General features: G+C 35.7%; 1 protein-coding gene across 4 annotated transcripts in view; it reads right to left on the bottom strand.

Annotated features, from left to right (window-relative positions):
- The window catches only part of LOC106595545 (receptor-type tyrosine-protein phosphatase mu), a 716,546-nt gene that overhangs the window by 430,841 nt on the left and 261,368 nt on the right, over positions 1-24,337 (bottom strand). The window lies entirely within an intron of this gene.

Below are 24,337 nucleotides of genomic sequence, written 5' to 3'. Positions count from 1 at the left end.
TATGGGGCTGGGGGGAAAATGTCAAATTCATAGACAAAGCTTTGGATGCAAGGATTGACCATCCATGATATCAAAACTATAGTTTAATTCATGTTTGGAGGCAGTGTTTGTTTATATTCATACTGAACAATAATATAAACGCAACATGCAACAATTTCAAAGATTTTACTGAGTTACAGTTCATATCAGGACATTTGAAATGGGCCTGGGAGGTCCTGGGAGGGCCTGGGAGGTCCTGGGAGGGCATAGCCCCACCCACTGGGAAGCTAGCCAATCAGAATGAGTTGTTCCCCACAAAAGCACCCCCACCTCAGCACAAGGTGCATTTATGTAATGATCATACTGTTTAATCTGCTTCTTGATATGCCACACCTGTCAGGTGGGTGGATTATCTTGGCAAAGGAGAAATGCTCACTAACAGGGATGTAAAAAAAAAAAAATGGGCAAAACATTTGAGAGAAAAAAGCTTTTTGTGCATATGGAACATTTCTGGGATATGTTTTTTTTTTTTTTTTTGCAGTCCCTTTAAATATCTTGTAGCCATCTGGATACATTTGACAGTATAACAGTGGAGAGGAGACAATAACGTGGGTTAGCAAAAGTTCTTTATGTAGAGAGAGAAGACCGAGAGAGGGCTGGGAGAGGACTGGGAGAGGACCGGGAGAGGAATGGGAGAGGACTTGGAGAATATTGGGAGAGGACTTGGAGAGGACTGGGAGAGGACTTGGAGAGGACTGGGAGAGGACTTGGAGAGGACTGGGAGAGGACTGGAAGAATACTGGGAGAGGACTGGGAGAGGACTCGGAGAATACTGGGAGAGAACTGGGAGAGGACTTGGAGAGGACTTGGAGAGGACTGGGAGAGGACTTGGAGAGGACTGGGTTGTGCTTTGATTGACTGTAAAACATTGAGGAGACATGACACAGGGTTGGAGTAAATCCCAATTCAATTCCAGTCAATTCCGAAAGTAAAACTAAATTCCATATTCACATGTTCCTAATTGAAAAGAGAGTTGGAATTGGAACGTTAGTGTACTTCCTGAAATGACTGAAAAGTCTTGTATCTCATAGTGACACTGCCAGCTACACTGATGGTTTTAACAAAGGTGGATTATAGCTCACATGATGGGAGAAAAACGAAGAAAAGGTAGAATGAGGAATCAATAGCAACTAGAGTAAGAAGAACAGTTTAGATTTCCTCCCTTTGATTTAACATTAAAGGTTAATCTAATCCTCTCTCCACCTGCCAATAGAGTACAAGTGAGAATGATTATATTGGCAAAACACTGAGGGAAAAGGGCTGAGCACAGCGTATTTATCTTCTCATAGACCTGTCAGCTATCAGCTCTACAGAAAGAATAGACGACACATGACGGACTGAAAGGACACGTGAGAAATACAATCCGGGGTTATATTCATTAGTGCAAGCCGTAGAAAACCGACACAAAACTAGCAGCGAAAATGAGTCTTTCTTATTTGGCCAAGTTCTGGTAAGTTCCTCCGCGTTTAGCCCGTTTGCCTCGGTTTGGTTCCTTGTGAATACACTACAGAAGATAAACAGAACAGGGGAGTCAGGTTTGTGTTGAACTTACTTCCAATGAAAACAGCAGAGAGTACGCATACACAATTAATCACCTCACAAAGACCATCTACATATTCACTTTTTAGGGAAAGACTAATGACTGGTGAGCAGTACACAGCTACAGACAAATGACTGGTGAGCAGCACACAGACTAATGACTGGTGAGCAGTACACAGCTACAGACTAATGACTGGTGAGCAGTAAACAGACTAATGACTGGTGAGCAGCACACAGCTACAGACTAATGACTGGTGAGCAGTACACAGACTAATGACTGGTGAGCAGCACACAGACTAATGACTGGTGAGCAGCACACAGCTACAGACTAATGACTGGTGAGCAGTACACAGACTAATGACTGGTGAGCAGTACACAGACTAATGACTGGTGAGCAGTACACAGCTACAGACTAATGACTGGTGAGCAGTACACAGAATAATGACTGGTGAGCAGTACACAGACTAATGACTGGTGAGCAGCACACAGACTAATGCCTGGTGAGCAGTACACAGACTAATGACTGGTGAGTAGAACACAGACTAATGACTGGTGAGCAGCACACACACTAATGACTGGTGAGCAGTATACAGCTACAGACTAATGACTGGTGAGCAGCACATAGACTAATTACTGGTGAGCAGTAAACAGACTAATTACTGGTGAGCAGTACACAGACTAATGACTGGTGAGCAGTAAACAGACTAATGACTGGTGAGCAGCACACAGCCACCGACTAATGACTGGTGTGCAGCACACAGACTAATGACTGGTGAGCAGAACACAGACTAATGACTGGTGAGCAGCACACAGCTACAGACTAATGACTGGTGAGCAGTACACAGACTAATGACTGGTGAGCAGTACACAGACTAATGACTGGTGAGCAGCACACAGCTACAGACTGATGACTGGTGAGCAGCACACAGACTAATGACTGGTGAGCAGTACACAGACTAATGACTGGTGAGTAGTACACAGACTAATGACTGGTGAGCAGCACACAGACTAATGACTGGTGAGCAGTACACAGACTTATGACTGGTGAGCAGTAAACAGACTAATGACTGGTGAGCAGTACACAGACTAATGACTGGTGAGCAGCACACAGCTACAGACTAATGACTGGTGAGCAGCACACAGACTAATGACTGGTGAGCAGCACACAGCTACAGACTAATGACTGGTGAGCAGCACACAGCTACAGACTAATGACTGGTGAGCAGTACACAGCTACAGACTAATGACTGGTGAGCAGCACACAGCTACAGACTAATGACTGGTGAGCAGTACAGAGCTACAGACTAATGACTGGTGAGCAGTACACAGACTAATGACTGGTGAGCAGCACACAGCTACAGACTAATGACTGGTGAGCAGCACACAGACTAATGACTGGTGAGCAGTACACAGCTACAGACTAATGACTGGTGAGCAGCACACAGCTACAGACTAATGACTGGTGAGCAGTACACAGCTACAGACTAATGACTGGTGAGCAGCACACAGACTAATGACTGGTGAGCAGCACACAGCTACAGACTAATGACTGGTGAGCAGCACACAGACTAATGACTGGTGAGCAGTACACAGCTACAGACTAATGACTGGTGAGCAGTACACAGACTAATGACTGGTGAGCAGCACACAGCTCATCAGAAAAGTTTAGTTTTAAGTTACAAGTTTGAATGTCACATGCACAAGTTCAGAACAGTGAAATACTTTCCTTACAAACTCAAAACCCAACAATGCGGTAATCAATAGCAATGTAATACTAGAAAACAAAACAGGAGACATAAGAAGATACATGAAGAACACAATAAGTAAGTAAGTAAGTATAATATATACAGGGTCAGTTAACACCATACTATATACAGGGTCAGTTAATACCATAATATATACAGGGTCAGTTAATACCATACTATATACAGGGTCAGTTAATAACATACTATATACAGGGTCAGTTAATACCATACTATATACAGGGTCAGTTAATACCATACTATATACAAGGTCAGTTAATACCATATTATATACAGGGTCAGTTAATACGATACTATATACAGGGCCAGTTAATACCATACTATATACAGGGTCAGTTCAATAACACACTATATACAGGGTCAGTTAATACCATACTATATACAGAGTCAGATAATACCATATTATATACAGGGTCAGGTAATACCATACTATATACAGGGTCAGTTAGTACCATACTATATACAGGGTCAGTTAATACCATACTATATACAGGGTCAATTAATACCATACTATATACAGGGTCAGTTAATACCATATTTACCATATTATATACAGGGTCAGTTCAATACCATATTATATACAGGATCAGTTAATAGCATACTATATACAGGGTAAGTTAATACCATACTATATAAAGGGTCAGTTAGTACCATACTATATACAGGGTCAGTTAATACCATACTATATACAGGGTCAGTTAATACCATACGATATACAGGGTCAGTTCAAAAACATACTATATACAGGGTCAGTTAATACCATACTATATACAGGGTCAGTTAATACCATACTATATACAGGGTCAGGTAATACCTTACTATATACAGGGTTAGGTCAATAACATACTATATACAGGGTCAGGTCAATACCATACTATATACAGGGTCAGTTAATACCATACTATATACAGGGTCAGTTAATACCATACTATATACAGGGTCAGGTATAACCATACTATATACAGGGTCAGTTAGTACCATGCTATATACAGGGTCCGTTAATACCATACTATATACAGGGTCAGTTAATACCATACTATATACAGGGTCAGTTAATACCATATTTACCATATTATATACAGGGTCAGTTCAATACCATATTATATACAGGGTCAGTTAATAGCATACTATATACAGGGTCAGTTAATACCATACTATATACAGGGTCAGTTAGTACCATACTATATACAGGGTCAGTTAATACCATACTATATACAGGGTCAGTTAATAACATACTATATAGAGAGTCAGTTCAATACCATACTATATACAGGGTCAGTTAATACCATACTATATACAGGGTCAGTTAATACCATACTATATACAGGGTCAGTTCAATAACATACTATATACAGGGTCAGTTAATACCATACTATATACAGGGTCAGTTAATACCATACTATATACAGGGTCAGGTAATACCATACTATATACAGGGTCAGTTAATACCATACCATATACAGGGTCAGTTAATACCATACTATATACAGGGTCAGTTAATACATTACTATATACAGGGTCAGGTCAATAACATACTATATACAGGGTCAGTTAATACCATACTATATACAGGGTCAGGTAATACCATACTAAATACAGGGTCAGTTAGTACCATACTATATACAGGGTCAGTTAATACCATATTTACCATATTATATACAGGGTCAGTTCAATACCATATTATATACAGGATCAGTTAATAGCATACTATATACAGGGTCAGTTCAATACCATACTATATACAGGGTCAGTTAATACCATACTATATACAGGGTCAGTTAATACCATATTTACCATATTATATACTGGGTCAGTTCAATATCATATTATATACAGGGTCAGTTAATAGCATACTATATACAGGGTCAGTTAATACCATACTATATACAGGGTCAGTTAGTACCATACTATATACAGGGTCAGTTAATACCATACTATATACAGGGTCAGTTAATAACATACTATTCACAGGGTCAGTTCAATACCATACTATATACAGGGTCAGTTAATACCATACTACATACAGGGTCAGTTAATACCATACTATATACAGGGTCAGTTCAATAACATACTATATACAGGGTCAGTTAATACCACACTATATACAGGGTCAGTTAATACCATACCATATACAGGGTCAGTTAATACCATACTATATACAGGGTCAGTAAATACCATACTATATACAGGGTCAGGTCAATAACATACTATATACAGGGTCAGTTAATACCATACTAAATACAGGGTCAGGTAATACCATACTAAATACAGGGTCAGTTAGTACCATACTATATACAGGGTCAGTTAATACCATATTTACCATATTATATACAGGGTCAGGTCAATACCATATTATATACAGGATCAGTTAATAGCATACTATATACAGGGTAAGTTAATACCATACTATATAAAGGGTCAGTTAGTACCATACTATATATAGGGTCAGTTAATACCATACTATATACAGGGTCAGTTAATAACATACTATATACAGGGTCAGTTCAATACCATACTATATACAGGGTCAGTTAATACCATACTATATACAGCGTCCGTTAATACCATACTATATACAGTTTCAGTTCAAAAACATACTATATACAGGGTCAGTTAATACCATACTATATACAGGGTCAGTTAATACCATACTATATACAGGGTCAGGTAATACCTTACTATATACAGGGTCAGGTCAATAACATACTATATACAGGGTCAGGTCAATACCATACTATATACAGGGTCAGTTAATACCATACTATATACAGGGTCAGGTATAACCATACTATATACAGGGTCAGTTAGTACCATACTATATACAGGGTCAGTTAATACCATACTATATACAGGGTCAGTTAATACCATACTATATACAGGGTCAGTTAATACCATATTTACCATATTATATACAGGGTCAGTTCAATACCATATTATATACAGGGTCAGTTAATAGCATACTATATACAGGGTCAGTTAATATCATACTATATACAGGGTCAGTTAATACCATACTATATACAGGGTCAGGTATAACCATACTATATACAGGGTCAGTTAATACCATACTATATACAGGGTCAGGTCAATAACATACTATAAACAGGGTCAGTTAATACCATACTATATACAGCGTCAGTTAATACCATACTATATACAGGGTCAGGTAATACCATACTATATACAGGGTCAGTTAGTACCATACTATATACAGGGTCAGTTAGTACCATACTATATACAGGGTCAGTTAGTACCATACTATATACAGGGTCAGGTCAATAACATACTATATACAGGGTCAGTTAATAGCATACTATATACAGGGTCAGTTAATACAATACTATATACAGGGTCAGTTAATACCATATTATATACAGGGTCAGTTCAATACCATATTATATACAGGGTCAGTTAATACCATAATATATGCAGGGTCAGTTAATACCGTACAATATACAGGGTCAGGTCAATAACATACTATATATAGGGTCAGGTCAATAACATACTATATACAGGGTCAGTTCAATAACATACTATATACAGGGTCAGTTAATACCATACTATATACAGGGTCAGTTAATACCATACTATATACAGGGTCAGGTAATACCATACTATATACAGGGTCAGTTAATACCATACCATATACAGGGTCAGTTAATACCATACTATATACAGGGTCAGTTAATACCATACTATATACAGGGTCAGGTCAATAACATACTATATACAGGGTCAGTTAATACCATACTATATACAGGGTCAGGTAATACCATACTATATACAGGGTCAGTTAGTACCATACTATATACAGGGTCAGTTAGTACCATACTATATACAGGGTCAGGTCAATAACATACTATATACAGGGTCAGTTAATAGCATACTATATACAGGGTCAGTTAATACAATACTATATACAGGGTCAGTTAATACCATACTATATACAGGGTCAGTTAATACCATACTATATACAGGGTCAGGTAATACCATACTATATACAGGGTCAGTTAGTACCATACTATATACAGGGTCAGTTAATACCATACTATATACAGGGTCAGGTAATACCATACTATATACAGGGTCAGATAATACCATACTATATACAGAGTCAGGTCAATAACATACTATATACAGGGTCTGTTAATACCATACTATATACAGGGTCAGATAATAACATACTATATACAGGGTCAGTTGAATACCATACAAAATACAGGGTCAGTTAATACCATACTATATACAGGGTCAGATAATACCATACTATATACAGGGTCAGTTAATACCATACTATATACAGGGTCAGGTATAACCATACTATATACAGGGTCAGTTAATACCATACTTAATACAGGGTCAGGTCAATAACATACTATATACAGGGTCAGTTAATACCATACTATATACAGCGTCAGTTAATACCATACTATATACAGGGTCAGGTAATACCATACTATATACAGGGTCAGTTAGTACCATACTATATACAGGGTCAGTTAGTACCATACTATATACAGGGTCAGGTCAATAACATAATATACAGGGTCAGTTAATACCATACTATATACAAGGTCAGTTAATACCATACTATATACAGGGTCAGTTAATACCATACTATATACAGGGTCAGTTAATACCATACTATATACAGGGTCAGGTAATACCACACTATATACAGGGTCAGTTGGTACCATACTATATACAGGGTCAGTTAGTGCCATACTATACACAGGGTCAGTTAATACCATACTATATACAGGGTCAGGTAATACCATACTATATACAGGGTCAGTTAATACCATACAATATACAGGGTCAGTTAATACCATATTATATACAGGGTCAGTTCAATACCATATTATATACAGGGTCAGTTAATACCATACTATATACAGGGTCAGTTAATACCATAATATATACAGGGTCAGTTAATACCGTACAATATACAGGGTCAGGTCAATAACATACGATATATAGGGTCAGGTCAATAACATACTATGAACAGGGTCAGTTCAATAACATACTATATACAGGGTCAGTTAATACCATACTATATACCGGGTCAGTTAATACCATACTATATACATGGTCAGGTAATACCATACTATATACAGGGTCAGTTAATACCATACCATATACAGGGTCAGTTAATACCATACTATATACAGGGTCAGTTAATACCATACTATATACAGGGTCAGGTCAATAACATACTATATACAGGGTCAGTTAATACCATACTATATACAGGGTCAGGTAATACCATACTATATACAGGGTCAGTTAGTACCATACTATATACAGGGTCAGATAGTACCATACTATATACAGGGTCAGGTCAATAACATACTATATACAGGGTCAGTTAATACCATACTATATACAGGGTCAGTTAATACCATACTATATACAGGGTCAGTTAATACCATACTATATACAGGGTCAGGTAATACCTTACTATATAAAGGGTCAGGTCAATAACATACTATATACAGGGTCAGGTCAATACCATACTATATACAGGGTCAGTTAATACCATACTATATACAGGGTCAGGTATAACCATACTATATACAGCGTCAGTTAGTACCATACTATATACAGGGTCAGTTAATACCATACTATATACAGGGTCAGTTAATACCATACTATATACAGGGTCAGTTAATACCATATTAATACCATACTATATACAGGGTCAGTTAGTGCCATACTATACACAGGGTCAGTTAATACCATACTATATACAGGGTCAGGTATTACCATACTATATACAGGGTCAGTTAATACCATACAATATACAGGGTCAGTTAATACCATATTATATACAGGGTCAGTTCAATACCATATTATATACAGGGTCAGTTAATACCATACTATATACAGGGTCAGTTAATACCATAATATATACAGGGTCAGTTAATACCGTACAATATACAGGGTCAGGTCAATAACATACTATATATAGGGTCAGGTCAATAACATACTATATACAGGGTCAGTTCAATAACATACTATATACAGGGTCAGTTAATACCATACTATATACCGGGTCAGTTAATACCATACTATATACATGGTCAGGTAATACCATACTATATACAGGGTCAGTTAATACCATACCATATACAGGGTCAGTTAATACCATACTATATACCGGGTCAGTTAATACCATACTATATACATGGTCAGGTAATACCATACTATATACAGGGTCAGGTCAATAACATACTATATACTGGGTCAGTTAATACCATACTATATACAGGGTCTGTTAATACCATACTATATACAGGGTCAGATAATAACATACTATATACAGGGTCAGTTGAATACCATACTATATACAGGGTCAGTTAATACCATACTATATACAGGGTCAGATAATACCATACTATATACAGGGTCAGTTAATACCATACTATATACAGGGTCAGGTAATACCATACTATATACAGGGTCAGTTAGTACCATACTATATACAGGATCAGTTAGTACCATACTATATACAGGGTCAGGTCAATAACATAATATACAGGGTCAGTTAATACCATACTATATACAGGGTCAGTTAATACCATACTATATACAGGGTCAGTTAATACCATACTATATACAGGGTCAGTTAATACCATACTATATACAGGGTCAGGTAATACCATACTATATACAGGGTCAGTTGGTACCATACTATATACAGGGTCAGTTAGTGCCATACTATACACAGGGTCAGTTAATACCATACTATATACAGGGTCAGGTAATACCATACTATATACAGGGTCAGTTAATACCATACAATATACAGGGTCAGTTAATACCATATTATATACAGGGTCAGTTCAATACCATATTATATACAGGGTCAGTTAATACCATACTATATACAGGGTCAGTTAATACCATAATATATACAGGGTCAGTTAATACCGTACAATATACAGGGACAGGTCAATAACATACTATATATAGGGTCAGGTCAATAACATACTATATACAGGGTCAGTTCAATAACATACTATATACAGGGTCAGTTAATACCATACTATATACCGGGTCAGTTAATACCAAACTATATACATGGTCAGGTAATACCATACTATATACAGGGTCAGTTAATACCATACCATATACAGGGTCAGTTAATACCATACTATATACAGGGTCAGTTAATACCATACTATATACAGGGTCAGGTCAATAACATACTATATACAGGGTCAGTTAATACCATACTATATACAGGGTCAGGTAATACCATACTATATACAGGGTCAGTTAGTACCATACTATATACAGGGTCAGATAGTACCATACTATATACAGGGTCAGGTCAATAACATACTATATACAGGGTCAGTTAATACCATACTATATACAGGGTCAGTTAATACCATACTATATACAGGGTCAGTTAATACCATACTATATACAGGGTCAGGTAATACCTTACTATATACAGGGTCAGGTCAATTACATACTATATACAGGGTCAGGTCAATACAATACTATATACAGGGTCAGTTAATACCATACTATATACAGGGTCAGGTATAACCATACTATATACAGCGTCAGTTAGTACCATACTATATACAGGGTCAGTTAATACCATACTATATACAGGGTCAGTTAATACCATACTATATACAGGGTCAGTTAATACCATATTAATACCATACTATATACAGGGTCAGTTAGTGCCATACTATACACAGGGTCAGTTAATACCATACTATATACAGGGTCAGGTATTACCATACTATATACAGGGTCAGTTAATACCATACAATATACAGGGTCAGTTAATACCATATTATATACAGGGTCAGTTCAATACCATATTATATACAGGGTCAGTTAATACCATACTATATACAGGGTCAGTTAATACCATAATATATACAGGGTCAGTTAATACCGTACAATATACAGGGTCAGGTCAATAACATACTATATATAGGGTCAGGTCAATAACATACTATATACAGGGTCAGTTCAATAACATACTATATACAGGGTCAGTTAATACCATACTATATACCGGGTCAGTTAATACCATACTATATACATGGTCAGGTAATACCATACTATATACAGGGTCAGTTAATACCATACCATATACAGGGTCAGTTAATACCATACTATATACCGGGTCAGTTAATACCATACTATATACATGGTCAGGTAATACCATACTATATACAGGGTCAGGTCAATAACATACTATATACTGGGTCAGTTAATACCATACTATATACAGGGTCAGGTAATACCATACTATATACAGGGTCAGTTAATACCATACAATATACAGGGTCAGTTAATACCATATTATATACAGGGTCAGTTCAATACCATATTATATACAGGGTCAGTTAATACCATACTATATACAGGGTCAGTTAATACCATAATATATACAGGGTCAGTTAATACCGTACAATATACAGGGTCAGGTCAATAACATACTATATATAGGGTCAGGTCAATAACATACTATGAACAGGGTCAGTTCAATAACATACTATATACAGGGTCAGTTAATACCATACTATATACCGGGTCAGTTAATACCATACTATATACATGGTCAGGTAATACCATACTATATACAGGGTCAGTTAATACCATACCATATACAGGGTCAGTTAATACCATACTATATACAGGGTCAGTTAATACCATACTATATACAGGGTCAGGTCAATAACATACTATATACAGGGTCAGTTAATACCATACTATATACAGGGTCAGGTAATACCATACTATATACAGGGTCAGTTAGTACCATACTATATACAGGGTCAGATAGTACCATACTATATACAGGGTCAGGTCAATAACATACTATATACAGGGTCAGTTAATACCATACTATATACAGGGTCAGTTAATACCATACTATATACAGGGTCAGTTAATACCATACTATATACAGGGTCAGGTAATACCTTACTATATAAAGGGTCAGGTCAATAACATACTATATACAGGGTCAGGTCAATACCATACTATATACAGGGTCAGTTAATACCATACTATATACAGGGTCAGGTATAACCATACTATATACAGCGTCAGTTAGTACCATACTATATACAGGGTCAGTTAATACCATACTATATACAGGGTCAGTTAATACCATACTATATACAGGGTCAGTTAATACCATATTAATACCATACTATATACAGGGTCAGTTAGTGCCATACTATACACAGGGTCAGTTAATACCATACTATATACAGGGTCAGGTATTACCATACTATATACAGGGTCAGTTAATACCATACAATATACAGGGTCAGTTAATACCATATTATACACAGGGTCAGTTCAATACCATATTATATACAGGGTCAGTTAATACCATACTATATACAGGGTCAGTTAATACCATAATATATACAGGGTCAGTTAATACCGTACAATATACAGGGACAGGTCAATAACATACTATATATAGGGTCAGGTCAATAACATACTATATACAGGGTCAGTTCAATAACATACTATATACAGGGTCAGTTAATACCATACTATATACCGGGTCAGTTAATACCAAACTATATACATGGTCAGGTAATACCATACTATATACAGGGTCAGTTAATACCATACCATATACAGGGTCAGTTAATACCATACTATATACAGGGTCAGTTAATACCATACTATATACAGGGTCAGGTCAATAACATACTATATACAGGGTCAGTTAAAACCATACTATATACAGGGTCAGGTAATACCATACTATATACAGGGTCAGTTAGTACCATACTATATACAGGGTCAGATAGTACCATACTATATACAGGGTCAGGTCAATAACATACTATATACAGGGTCAGTTAATACCATACTATATACAGGGTCAGTTAATACCATACTATATACAGGGTCAGTTAATACCATACTATATACAGGGTCAGGTAATACCTTACTATATACAGGGTCAGGTCAATTACATACTATATACAGGGTCAGGTCAATACAATACTATATACAGGGTCAGTTAATACCATACTATATACAGGGTCAGGTATAACCATACTATATACAGCGTCAGTTAGTACCATACTATATACAGGGTCAGTTAATACCATACTATATACAGGGTCAGTTAATACCATACTATATACAGGGTCAGTTAATACCATATTAATACCATACTATATACAGGGTCAGTTAGTGCCATACTATACACAGGGTCAGTTAATACCATACTATATACAGGGTCAGGTATTACCATACTATATACAGGGTCAGTTAATACCATACAATATACAGGGTCAGTTAATACCATATTATATACAGGGTCAGTTCAATACCATATTATATACAGGGTCAGTTAATACCATACTATATACAGGGTCAGTTAATACCATAATATATACAGGGTCAGTTAATACCGTACAATATACAGGGTCAGGTCAATAACATACTATATATAGGGTCAGGTCAATAACATACTATATACAGGGTCAGTTCAATAACATACTATATACAGGGTCAGTTAATACCATACTATATACCGGGTCAGTTAATACCATACTATATACATGGTCAGGTAATACCATACTATATACAGGGTCAGTTAATACCATACCATATACAGGGTCAGTTAATACCATACTATATACCGGGTCAGTTAATACCATACTATATACATGGTCAGGTAATACCATACTATATACAGGGTCAGGTCAATAACATACTATATACTGGGTCAGTTAATACCATACTATATACAGGGTCAGGTAATACCATACTATATACAGGGTCAGTTAATACCATACAATATACAGGGTCAGTTAATACCATATTATATACAGGGTCAGTTCAATACCATATTATATACAGGGTCAGTTAATACCATACTATATACAGGGTCAGTTAATACCATAATATATACAGGGTCAGTTAATACCGTACAATATACAGGGTCAGGTCAATAACATACTATATATAGGGTCAGGTCAATAACATACTATGAACAGGGTCAGTTCAATAACATACTATATACAGGGTCAGTTAATACCATACTATATACCGGGTCAGTTAATACCATACTATATACATGGTCAGGTAATACCATACTATATACAGGGTCAGTTAATACCATACCATATACAGGGTCAGTTAATACCATACTATATACAGGGTCAGTTAATACCATACTATATACAGGGTCAGGTCAATAACATACTATATACAGGGTCAGTTAATACCATACTATATACAGGGTCAGGTAATACCATACTATATACAGGGTCAGTTAGTACCATACTATATACAGGGTCAGATAGTACCATACTATATACAGGGTCAGGTCAATAACATACTATATACAGGGTCAGTTAATACCATACTATATACAGGGTCAGTTAATACCATACTATATACAGGGTCAGTTAATACCATACTATATACAGGGTCAGGTAATACCTTACTATATAAAGGGTCAGGTCAATAACATACTATATACAGGGTCAGGTCAATACCATACTATATACAGGGTCAGTTAATACCATACTATATACAGGGTCAGGTATAACCATACTATATACAGCGTCAGTTAGTACCATACTATATACAGGGTCAGTTAATACCATACTATATACAGGGTCAGTTAATACCATACTATATACAGGGTCAGTTAATACCATATTAATACCATACTATATACAGGGTCAGTTAGTGCCATACTATACACAGGGTCAGTTAATACCATACTATATACAGGGTCAGGTATTACCATACTATATACAGGGTCAGTTAATACCATACAATATACAGGGTCAGTTAATACCATATTATATACAGGGTCAGTTCAATACCATATTATATACAGGGTCAGTTAATACCATACTATATACAGGGTCAGTTAATACCATAATATATACAGGGTCAGTTAATACCGTACAATATACAGGGTCAGGTCAATAACATACTATATATAGGGTCAGGTCAATAACATACTATATACAGGGTCAGTTCAATAACATACTATATACAGGGTCAGTTAATACCATACTATATACCGGGTCAGTTAATACCATACTATATACATGGTCAGGTAATACCATACTATATACAGGGTCAGTTAATACCATACCATATACAGGGTCAGTTAATACCATACTATATACCGGGTCAGTTAATACCATACTATATACATGGTCAGGTAATACCATACTATATACAGGGTCAGGTCAATAACATACTATATACTGGGTCAGTTAATACCATACTATATACAGGGTCTGTTAATACCATACTATATACAGGGTCAGATAATAACATACTATATACAGGGTCAGTTGAATACCATACTATATACAGGGTCAGTTAATACCATACTATATACAGGGTCAGATAATACCATACTATATACAGGGTCAGTTAATACCATACTATATACAGGGTCAGGTAATACCATACTATATACAGGGTCAGTTAGTACTATACTATATACAGGATCAGTTAGTACCATACTATATACAGGGTCAGGTCAATAACATAATATACAGGGTCAGTTAATACCATACTATATACAGGGTCAGTTAATACCATACTATATACAGGGTCAGTTAATACCATACTATATACAGGGTCAGTTAATACCATACTATATACAGGGTCAGGTAATACCATACTATATACAGGGTCAGTTGGTACCATACTATATACAGGGTCAGTTAGTGCCATACTATACACAGGGTCAGTTAATACCATACTATATACAGGGTCAGGTAATACCATACTATATACAGGGTCAGTTAATACCATACAATATACAGGGTCAGTTAATACCATATTATATACAGGGTCAGTTCAATACCATATTATATACAGGGTCAGTTAATACCATACTATATACAGGGTCAGTTAATACCATAATATATACAGGGTCAGTTAATACCGTACAATATACAGGGTCAGGTCAATAACATACTATATATAGGGTCAGGTCAATAACATACTATATACAGGGTCAGTTCAATAACATACTATATACAGGGTCAGTTAATACCATACTATATACCGGGTCAGTTAATACCAAACTATATACATGGTCAGGTAATACCATACTATATACAGGGTCAGTTAATACCATACCATATACAGGGTCAGTTAATACCATACTATATACAGGGTCAGTTAATACCATACTATATACAGGGTCAGGTCAATAACATACTATATACAGGGTCAGTTAATACCATACTATATACAGGGTCAGGTAATACCATACTATATACAGGGTCAGTTAGTACCATACTATATACAGGGTCAGATAGTACCATACTATATACAGGGTCAGGTCAATAACATACTATATACAGGGTCAGTTAATACCATACTATATACAGGGTCAGTTAATACCATACTATATACAGGGTCAGTTAATACCATACTATATACAGGGTCAGGTAATACCTTACTATATACAGGGTCAGGTCAATTACATACTATATACAGGGTCAGGTCAATACAATACTATATACAGGGTCAGTTAATACCATACTATATACAGGGTCAGGTATAACCATACTATATACAGCGTCAGTTAGTACCATACTATATACAGGGTCAGGTAATACCATACTATATACAGGGTCAGTTAATACCATACTATATACAGGGTCAGTTAATACCATATTAATACCATACTATATACAGGGTCAGTTAGTGCCATACTATACACAGGGTCAGTTAATACCATACTATATACAGGGTCAGGTATTACCATACTATATACAGGGTCAGTTAATACCATACAATATACAGGGTCAGTTAATACCATATTATATACAGGGTCAGTTCAATACCATATTATATACAGGGTCAGTTAATACCATACTATATACAGGGTCAGTTAATACCATAATATATACAGGGTCAGTTAATACCGTACAATATACAGGGTCAGGTCAATAACATACTATATATAGGGTCAGGTCAATAACATACTATATACAGGGTCAGTTCAATAACATACTATATACAGGGTCAGTTAATACCATACTATATACCGGGTCAGTTAATACCATACTATATACATGGTCAGGTAATACCATACTATATACAGGGTCAGTTAATACCATACCATATACAGGGTCAGTTAATACCATACTATATACCGGGTCAGTTAATACCATACTATATACATGGTCAGGTAATACCATACTATATACAGGGTCAGGTCAATAACATACTATATACTGGGTCAGTTAATACCATACTATATACAGGGTCTGTTAATACCATACTATATACAGGGTCAGATAATAACATACTATATACAGGGTCAGTTGAATACCATACTATATACAGGGTCAGTTAATACCATACTATATACAGGGTCAGATAATACCATACTATATACAGGGTCAGTTAATACCATACTATATACAGGGTCAGGTAATACCATACTATATACAGGGTCAGTTAGTACCATACTATATACAGGATCAGTTAGTACCATACTATATACAGGGTCAGGTCAATAACATAATATACAGGGTCAGTTAATACCATACTATATACAGGGTCAGTTAATACCATACTATATACAGGGTCAGTTAATACCATACTATATACAGGGTCAGTTAATACCATACTATATACAGGGTCAGGTAATACCATACTATATACAGGGTCAGTTGGTACCATACTATATACAGGGTCAGTTAGTGCCATACTATACACAGGGTCAGTTAATACCATACTATATACAGGGTCAGGTAATACCATACTATATACAGGGTCAGTTAATACCATACAATATACAGGGTCAGTTAATACCATATTATATACAGGGTCAGTTCAATACCATATTATATACAGGGTCAGTTAATACCATACTATATACAGGGTCAGTTAATACCATAATATATACAGGGTCAGTTAATACCGTACAATATACAGGGTCAGGTCAATAACATACTATATATAGGGTCAGGTCAATAACATACTATATACAGGGTCAGTTCAATAACATACTATATACAGGGTCAGTTAATACCATACTATATACCGGGTCAGTTAATACCATACTATATACATGGTCAGGTAATACCATACTATATACAGGGTCAGTTAATACCATACCATATACAGGGTCAGTTAATACCATACTATATACAGGGTCAGTTAATACCATACTATATACAGGGTCAGGTCAATAACATACTATATACAGGGTCAGTTAATACCATACTATATACAGGGTCAGGTAATACCATACTATATACAGGGTCAGTTAGTACCATACTATATACAGGGTCAGATAGTACCATACTATATACAGGGTCAGGTCAATAACATACTATATACAGGGTCAGTTAATACCATACTATATACAGGGTCAGTTAATACCATACTATATACAGGGTCAGTTAATACCATACTATATACAGGGTCAGGTAATACCTTACTATATACAGGGTCAGGTCAATTACATACTATATACAGGGTCAGGTCAATACAATACTATATACAGGGTCAGTTAATACCATACTATATACAGGGTCAGGTATAACCATACTATATACAGCGTCAGTTAGTACCATACTATATACAGGGTCAGTTAATACCATACTATATACAGGGTCAGTTAATACCATACTATATACAGGGTCAGTTAATACCATATTAATACCATACTATATACAGGGTCAGTTAGTGCCATACTATACACAGGGTCAGTTAATACCATACTATATACAGGGTCAGGTATTACCATACTATATACAGGGTCAGTTAATACCATACAATATACAGGGTCAGTTAATACCATATTATATACAGGGTCAGTTCAATACCATATTATATACAGGGTCAGTTAATACCATACTATATACAGGGTCAGTTAATACCATAATATATACAGGGTCAGTTAATACCGTACAATATACAGGGTCAGGTCAATAACATACTATATATAGGGTCAGGTCAATAACATACTATATACAGGGTCAGTTCAATAACATACTATATACAGGGTCAGTTAATACCATACTATATACCGGGTCAGTTAATACCATACTATATACATGGTCAGGTAATACCATACTATATACAGGGTCAGTTAATACCATACCATATACAGGGTCAGTTAATACCATACTATATACCGGGTCAGTTAATACCATACTATATACATGGTCAGGTAATACCATACTATATACAGGGTCAGGTCAATAACATACTATATACTGGGTCAGTTAATACCATACTATATACAGGGTCAGGTAATACCATACTATATACAGGGTCAGTTAATACCATACAATATACAGGGTCAGTTAATACCATATTATATACAGGGTCAGTTCAATACCATATTATATACAGGGTCAGTTAATACCATACTATATACAGGGTCAGTTAATACCATAATATATACAGGGTCAGTTAATACCGTACAATATACAGGGTCAGGTCAATAACATACTATATATAGGGTCAGGTCAATAACATACTATGAACAGGGTCAGTTCAATAACATACTATATACAGGGTCAGTTAATACCATACTATATACCGGGTCAGTTAATACCATACTATATACATGGTCAGGTAATACCATACTATATACAGGGTCAGTTAATACCATACCATATACAGGGTCAGTTAATACCATACTATATACAGGGTCAGTTAATACCATACTATATACAGGGTCAGGTCAATAACATACTATATACAGGGTCAGTTAATACCATACTATATACAGGGTCAGGTAATACCATACTATATACAGGGTCAGTTAGTACCATACTATATACAGGGTCAGATAGTACCATACTATATACAGGGTCAGGTCAATAACATACTATATACAGGGTCAGTTAATACCATACTATATACAGGGTCAGTTAATACCATACTATATACAGGGTCAGTTAATACCATACTATATACAGGGTCAGGTAATACCTTACTATATAAAGGGTCAGGTCAATAACATACTATATACAGGGTCAGGTCAATACCATACTATATACAGGGTCAGTTAATACCATACTATATACAGGGTCAGGTATAACCATACTATATACAGCGTCAGTTAGTACCATACTATATACAGGGTCAGTTAATACCATACTATATACAGGGTCAGTTAATACCATACTATATACAGGGTCAGTTAATACCATATTAATACCATACTATATACAGGGTCAGTTAGTGCCATACTATACACAGGGTCAGTTAATACCATACTATATACAGGGTCAGGTATTACCATACTATATACAGGGTCAGTTAATACCATACAATATACAGGGTCAGTTAATACCATATTATATACAGGGTCAGTTCAATACCATATTATATACAGGGTCAGTTAATACCATACTATATACAGGGTCAGTTAATACCATAATATATACAGGGTCAGTTAATACCGTACAATATACAGGGTCAGGTCAATAACATACTATATATAGGGTCAGGTCAATAACATACTATATACAGGGTCAGTTCAATAACATACTATATACAGGGTCAGTTAATACCATACTATATACCGGGTCAGTTAATACCATACTATATACATGGTCAGGTAATACCATACTATATACAGGGTCAGTTAATACCATACCATATACAGGGTCAGTTAATACCATACTATATACCGGGTCAGTTAATACCATACTATATACATGGTCAGGTAATACCATACTATATACAGGGTCAGGTCAATAACATACTATATACTGGGTCAGTTAATACCATACTATATACAGGGTCTGTTAATACCATACTATATACAGGGTCAGATAATAACATACTATATACAGGGTCAGTTGAATACCATACTATATACAGGGTCAGTTAATACCATACTATATACAGGGTCAGATAATACCATACTATATACAGGGTCAGTTAATACCATACTATATACAGGGTCAGGTAATACCATACTATATACAGGGTCAGTTAGTACTATACTATATACAGGATCAGTTAGTACCATACTATATACAGGGTCAGGTCAATAACATAATATACAGGGTCAGTTAATACCATACTATATACAGGGTCAGTTAATACCATACTATATACAGGGTCAGTTAATACCATACTATATACAGGGTCAGTTAATACCATACTATATACAGGGTCAGGTAATACCATACTATATACAGGGTCAGTTGGTACCATACTATATACAGGGTCAGTTAGTGCCATACTATACACAGGGTCAGTTAATACCATACTATATACAGGGTCAGGTAATACCATACTATATACAGGGTCAGTTAATACCATACAATATACAGGGTCAGTTAATACCATATTATATACAGGGTCAGTTCAATACCATATTATATACAGGGTCAGTTAATACCATACTATATACAGGGTCAGTTAATACCATAATATATACAGGGTCAGTTAATACCGTACAATATACAGGGTCAGGTCAATAACATACTATATATAGGGTCAGGTCAATAACATACTATATACAGGGTCAGTTCAATAACATACTATATACAGGGTCAGTTAATACCATACTATATACCGGGTCAGTTAATACCAAACTATATACATGGTCAGGTAATACCATACTATATACAGGGTCAGTTAATACCATACCATATACAGGGTCAGTTAATACCATACTATATACAGGGTCAGTTAATACCATACTATATACAGGGTCAGGTCAATAACATACTATATACAGGGTCAGTTAATACCATACTATATACAGGGTCAGGTAATACCATACTATATACAGGGTCAGTTAGTACCATACTATATACAGGGTCAGATAGTACCATACTATATACAGGGTCAGGTCAATAACATACTATATACAGGGTCAGTTAATACCATACTATATACAGGGTCAGTTAATACCATACTATATACAGGGTCAGTTAATACCATACTATATACAGGGTCAGGTAATACCTTACTATATACAGGGTCAGGTCAATTACATACTATATACAGGGTCAGGTCAATACAATACTATATACAGGGTCAGTTAATACCATACTATATACAGGGTCAGGTATAACCATACTATATACAGCGTCAGTTAGTACCATACTATATACAGGGTCAGGTAATACCATACTATATACAGGGTCAGTTAATACCATACTATATACAGGGTCAGTTAATACCATATTAATACCATACTATATACAGGGTCAGTTAGTGCCATACTATACACAGGGTCAGTTAATACCATACTATATACAGGGTCAGGTATTACCATACTATATACAGGGTCAGTTAATACCATACAATATACAGGGTCAGTTAATACCATATTATATACAGGGTCAGTTCAATACCATATTATATACAGGGTCAGTTAATACCATACTATATACAGGGTCAGTTAATACCATAATATATACAGGGTCAGTTAATACCGTACAATATACAGGGTCAGGTCAATAACATACTATATATAGGGTCAGGTCAATAACATACTATATACAGGGTCAGTTCAATAACATACTATATACAGGGTCAGTTAATACCATACTATATACCGGGTCAGTTAATACCATACTATATACATGGTCAGGTAATACCATACTATATACAGGGTCAGTTAATACCATACCATATACAGGGTCAGTTAATACCATACTATATACCGGGTCAGTTAATACCATACTATATACATGGTCAGGTAATACCATACTATATACAGGGTCAGGTCAATAACATACTATATACTGGGTCAGTTAATACCATACTATATACAGGGTCTGTTAATACCATACTATATACAGGGTCAGATAATAACATACTATATACAGGGTCAGTTGAATACCATACTATATACAGGGTCAGTTAATACCATACTATATACAGGGTCAGATAATACCATACTATATACAGGGTCAGTTAATACCATACTATATACAGGGTCAGGTAATACCATACTATATACAGGGTCAGTTAGTACCATACTATATACAGGATCAGTTAGTACCATACTATATACAGGGTCAGGTCAATAACATAATATACAGGGTCAGTTAATACCATACTATATACAGGGTCAGTTAATACCATACTATATACAGGGTCAGTTAATACCATACTATATACAGGGTCAGTTAATACCATACTATATACAGGGTCAGGTAATACCATACTATATACAGGGTCAGTTGGTACCATACTATATACAGGGTCAGTTAGTGCCATACTATACACAGGGTCAGTTAATACCATACTATATACAGGGTCAGGTAATACCATACTATATACAGGGTCAGTTAATACCATACAATATACAGGGTCAGTTAATACCATATTATATACAGGGTCAGTTCAATACCATATTATATACAGGGTCAGTTAATACCATACTATATACAGGGTCAGTTAATACCATAATATATACAGGGTCAGTTAATACCGTACAATATACAGGGTCAGGTCAATAACATACTATATATAGGGTCAGGTCAATAACATACTATATACAGGGTCAGTTCAATAACATACTATATACAGGGTCAGTTAATACCATACTATATACCGGGTCAGTTAATACCATACTATATACATGGTCAGGTAATACCATACTATATACAGGGTCAGTTAATACCATACCATATACAGGGTCAGTTAATACCATACTATATACAGGGTCAGTTAATACCATACTATATACAGGGTCAGGTCAATAACATACTATATACAGGGTCAGTTAATACCATACTATATACAGGGTCAGGTAATACCATACTATATACAGGGTCAGTTAGTACCATACTATATACAGGGTCAGATAGTACCATACTATATACAGGGTCAGGTCAATAACATACTATATACAGGGTCAGTTAATACCATACTATATACAGGGTCAGTTAATACCATACTATATACAGGGTCAGTTAATACCATACTATATACAGGGTCAGGTAATACCTTACTATATACAGGGTCAGGTCAATTACATACTATATACAGGGTCA

This window comes from Salmo salar, chromosome 14 (genome assembly GCF_965601325.2).
Source record: "Salmo salar chromosome 14, fSalSal1, whole genome shotgun sequence".
Classification (NCBI taxonomy): Eukaryota; Metazoa; Chordata; class Actinopteri; order Salmoniformes; family Salmonidae; genus Salmo; species Salmo salar.
This window is presented reverse-complemented; position numbering and strand designations above follow the sequence as displayed.